The sequence below is a fragment of the Podarcis melisellensis genome (genome assembly GCF_964234715.1).
Source record: "Podarcis melisellensis genome assembly, chromosome: 3".
NCBI lineage: Eukaryota > Metazoa > Chordata > Lepidosauria > Squamata > Lacertidae > Podarcis > Podarcis melisellensis.
The window spans coordinates 79,196,087-79,201,373 of record NC_138530.1 but is presented as its reverse complement, the minus strand read 5'-3'; the positions used below and the strand labels follow the sequence as shown (position 1 = coordinate 79,201,373).

At 43.7% G+C, this 5,287-nt stretch overlaps 1 long non-coding RNA gene across 1 annotated transcript; it reads right to left on the bottom strand.

Moving 5' to 3' along the window:
- Positions 1 to 2,123: 2,123 nt before the first annotated feature.
- LOC309366775 lies at positions 2,124 to 4,776 on the bottom strand. The gene is made up of 2 exons (XR_014166868.1): positions 4,635 to 4,776; positions 2,124 to 2,348 (listed from the first exon to the last, which is right to left on the bottom strand). It is a non-coding gene; the product is annotated as an uncharacterized lncRNA (long non-coding RNA).
- Between the last annotated feature and the right edge of the window lie 511 nt (positions 4,777 to 5,287).

Genomic DNA, 5,287 nt, shown 5'->3' with positions numbered 1-5,287 from the left:
CACACTGATAACGCTGGAGTTGCTGCCAGTCAGGGTAGACAAGGCAATAGTCTGATCTGGTATAAGGCAATTTCCTATGTTCTTAATGGCATGAAATAAAATATTGCCCAATCGCCTCTTCAAAGCACACTTTCCTGCAGTGGGACATGCATATATGTATTCACAGAACCAAAAGCTAAATGCATATGCAAACAGAAGGGGGAGACCTGTGTGGCTGTGTCCAGAAGCTGCCTGAGGACACAAGAAAGGACAGGACACAACAGATGGAAGAGCAGCAGGTTCTCCTGTAATTGCTGTGCCGTGTCAGCACAAATCAAAGCACGCTTGCTTGCTGGCCATATAGACTACAGCCACCCTCTCTAGCACCTGTTCAGGCTAATTGACCATTATTGCATCGGTCTCATTCTGCGTACCAAGACCCTCATTCGACCACCATTCTTCCCAGGTCAGACATTAGTGATGAGAGTTCTGTTACCTACTATGTACTCATAGCAATCTAGCCAAAAAAGCAACCAACTGTGGTAAAGAACGGAACCAGTAGGAAGGCAACTGAGTGATAACCTCTGGCCAACCTTCCTTTGTTAGGGAGATTACTTGTTAATGGTCCATGAAGGTTAGGTTGGTGCTTCTATTATAGTTTGGGAGATAGGTGGACAATTTATTCCTGTGCGTGAATGCCAGAGGACTAGGTTGTGTGAGTGTGTGTGTGTGTGTGTGTGTGTGTGTGTGTGAGAGAGAGAGAGAGAGAGAGAGAGAGAGAGAGAGAGAGAGAGAGAGAGAGATTGATTGCTGGGAGTTAGTGAAGGCATTTTAGGTGCAGGATAGCTTTCTTTCAGGGGGAAGTTGTTGCAGGGGAGCAGAGCTGCTCCCTCTGCTTGTAGCAACATCTGTACAGTTGTCAATAATTTTCTTTATACAAAAATGCAACTAGTCTTCATTGTTTTCTCCCCCTAAGAAGAGCAAATCCAGGTCATGCTGCCCTTGGGCCATCTCAGTTCTGAGTGGGGAAATGCAACACATAATTCATTCTGTTTGGACATAATGTTTCCAATGAACAGCATAGGCCTGGGAATTATCTGGCTATCTATTATCCTATTATCTGTGTTTAGGCTCTACAGGCATCTCGTGGGGGTGGCAGAAGCAGGGAACTGGTCGCTGGATGTGTTGTTGAGTGGCACCTCTATCCCTTCATTCTAGGAAACCAGACATCTTTCCCTAGATCATCTCCACACACTTTCTTTTTTATAAGTATATTTGCTGCTGTTTCTTGCTTTCTTCATAACCCAACAATCCCCTTTATAAGACAGTTTTCTGAAAAGGACGGACAGATACAATGAATGAACCTATCAAAACCACTCTGGAGTGATGCAGAAAAGGTAGCTCGCCCTGGCAGGGGTACCAAACTTTGTCTGCAGTATATATCTACCTTTTTAGTAGTCTTCCTTTTTAGGAAGGGTCATTTTGGCAGGGTCTTCCAAGGGCCAAAATAGACATGTAGCTGCTTGCTAAACACACACTCACTGGTTGGCTATAAAATAGGAGGTGGGTGTCTACTTTTATCCCTAAAACAGAGTGCAGAGGGATGGGAATGAAATTAGCCACCAACCTCTACTGCTTGAAGAGTCCATGCTTACCTCATTTTTGAGAGAAGAGCCAGGCTGAGGAGGGGAAAAAATTAAAGCAGTAGAGCTTTAGGTGGTGGGGGGGTGTAGAGAGAGAGTTGTTTTGGTCCCTTCCCCTATGCACTTCATTTAATGACAAAAGTAGACCAGACCACCCCAGCTGGCAATGAGAAAGAAGCAGGCTGCTGGCAGAAGCCAAAGGGTGAGACCCAGGCTTGATTTCTGTTTGATGCAAGACCTTCGGTGGTGTTAATGCTGTGAGCCCCTAGAGTTATATATATGTGTGTGTGTGTGTGAATAAACCATATATCATAAAGACACCACAGTCTCTGCTGTTACTCATTCCAAGGAAACCAAACCCTGGACAAGTGTCTGGAACTGCTGGGATCTCATACCACTCAGAGATTGGGCTGGTGTGCAACAATATTAAATACTGCCTCTCTCACCCACTGCAAGAAATGTACCAAGTCCATGACAAGGCAGCATAAATTAAAGGACAAATTAAGTTGACAGAAGTTAAGCAGTCTAGAAAAACACTGCTATCATTTTAATTAGGGCTGTTCATTTTCTGCAGTATCATGCAAGCATATACTATCTGCCTCCTTGCTCAGCTTGAGGAGCTGGAGTCTGATGAACTAATTCTGTCTTCAGGCAACAGCATCCACTGCCTCCAAGGGGGGTGGTTGTTCTTCCTAGATAGTCTCCAGCCATGCTTCTCCATCTCACCTAAAGAGTATCCGGATGAAGGAAAAGAGCTCCTGTGCCTTCAAACGAGGAGCAAAGGAAATTTCACCAGAATGCAGTGTCTGAGATGAAGCGCTTTCTCCACGCTCCACCCCAGTGGTATTATGGGAATTACTCGTTTGTGCTGAGAGCAAGCCAATACTATTTATTCATTTTTGTAACCTTACCTTCCACCAGGCAGCACACACAGTTCCTTCCCCTCTGCGTACTATTAACCTTACAACAGCCCTAAGATAGACATTAGACTGTTGGGCTCAGGAAGAGGGACTAGCCCAAGGTCATACAGTGAGCCTCATGGCCAGGGACAGCAGAGAAAGTCATTTCAGTTTGCATTTAAAGGCAAACCTGCCTAATTTGCACTTTCTGAAACAACAGATGAACCAAAACACAGCCATCCTTCAGAATTTGCGCTTCTCTGAATTTTGTGGTGGAGCTCTTCAGCAAAGTCATGTGTACAAATATGCATGTTCCTTTGGTAAAATGTGTGCATAAAAATGCATATTTGCATGAAAATAACATATCCATTATTTTAGGGCAGAGTACTTTGTAAAAATGTGTATTAGGCAAAATGGTATACAAATATGTACCTTGGAAGAAATTTGCTTCAAAGTGCTAATGAATCTTCATGAGGATTTTTAAAAAATCACTTTCTGATATAGAAGATCTGAGTTTAAGATTGGAAAAGTGAGAAACTTGAGAGAAGCCAAAATCTTAGCCAGATTTATGGCTAAGTGGGAATTTGAACCTGGGTCTTTCTGGTTCCTCCACTGGTTCTCAGCCACTAGCAAAGGTCATTGCAGGACGAGTGACGGTGTGCATTAGGTTTTAGCATGCCCCTTCAAGTGTCCCAAAGCATTGCAAACTGTTGCCCCATATATAAGTGACTTCATTCATCTTAGCAGCAGTTCACCATCAGAACAAGAAACTCCTCCTTGGTCCGGGAGGGTCATGAGAAGTGGAGCCAAGCATCTTTTGAAAGCAGCGTGAGACAACAATGGCTACTACTTTTTAATCTACTGGTTATTTTGTAGACAGGAATGAGGTCAGTATAAGGATCCAGTGCTAATGTTTGTACAGAACTAAATTATCAAATAGATAAATCTAAGCAAAAGTGCATAAACCATATTTTAAAAAATTCTACAGAATGTCAAAAGAATAAAAAAACCAGACCCATGGGTGACCTTTATGGCTGGATTCCTGCCTCTCCACCAATACAGGCACAGCCTGAGAGTTTAATTAGACTCACCTCTCCATGTAAGGACTCAAAGTTCAGAGAAATCCTTTTTCTTTCACACTCACAGTGTGAAATGGCATGGGGTGGGGTGGGGGAGGCAGGGTCTGATAGAGAAACAAAATTAAACCTCTATTTGACTTTGTCCGTGCTTCCTTTAATATATTTTATAGCCCAAAGCCTTTTTTAAAAAAAAAATCTGCCTTCCAAAGACTCAGCCTATTTTATACCTTCCTTTGAAGATATTTAGGCTATGCCTATTGAATGGCAAAGATCAATGGGTCGCGAGTCTGTGATAAACTCAACTATATCGCTGGGGGAGAGGAAGACTTAGCACCCATCAAAATGCTCAAAAAGCAACGTTTAAATGGGTGGAAATATTTTAAAAAACAAATTCCTGTTGCAGCTTCCTACTCCCACTTTCTCTCTGGCAGGGGAGTCATTTCAACATGGTGTGCATTTGTGACTCTTCTTTCAAATTAGCTCTTAGGCTCGGCTATTATCCCTCTTCACTCCCCCCCCCCCACTTCCCAAATGTGTTACTCACATTTAGTATATTCATTTATATTCATTCACAGCCTTTCATCCAGCTCGGCACTCACAGAACAAAACATGTGTGCCTGATGAGCTTCTGGCTTTTCCATATGGGTGGGTAGCTGACAGGGTCTGGGGGAAGCGTCCAATGTGTCGAGTCCAGAGCAGCAGATTTATGACAGTGACGCATTTGTAAATAACATCCTGTGGCTACTGTTGTTTTAGTAAGCCTTGAAGGGTAATTACATTGGAAGACCATTGGAGGTGAGTATGCTGGCGAAGATCACTGCTGTGTCCTTGCCTCACAACAAGCAGGCAGATGTTGGTGTATTTTATCGAATGAGCAAGGCAGGCTGGCAGCTTAGCAATGCTCAGAGGTGGCTTCCTGGGCTGCTGCTTTGCAAAGCTTTTTTTTCTCTTCCTTTTGCCAAGCCTTCCACTAAACATATGCTATGACACCTACACCTGGGCACAGGGTTAATGATACACACACATAGACACACCTTTAGCTCGTTTAATTAGGCCCCAGGCAAGTTGCTCTGAAGGATTTCTGCCTGGTTGTTTCCATCCTTCCGGAGTCACAAGCTGCCACTGAGCACGTGCAGAGTGTCTTTTCCCCAACCAGGAAAAAAATGTGTTTAAAGAAAACAAGGAAAATACCTCCAAGCACAGTCAGAAGAATATCATCATTTTTTAACACACAGAAAGCCACATTTTATAGAGAACAGGAAAACAACTGAAACAGTGAGCAAACAATTTTTTTCCTGGCTCCTCCTATTCTGAAAACTTACCAGGAGGGGCGGGGGAATCCCAGTAGGACTGCAAAGTTCTAACTGCTTCACCGCTCTTTCCTTGGTCTACCTGAAGTCTTGTGCACTTGATACATTTGGATAACATTTCCATTAGGGCACCCTCTGCAGGTACTCAGTAGGGCTGTGGACTGGATTTGGCTAGGACACAAAACAAATCAGATGAAGAAATAGTCACCCCAAGTCCCTGAATGGAGCAAGTGTAGACAAGGAAGCAGACCTCACAGGGAAGCAAACCCCAAGAAGAAGAAGAAGAGGAGGAGGAGGAGTTTGGATTTGATATCCCGCTTTATCACTACCCGAAGGAGTCTCAAAGCGGCTAAAATTCTCCTTTCCCTTCCTCCCCC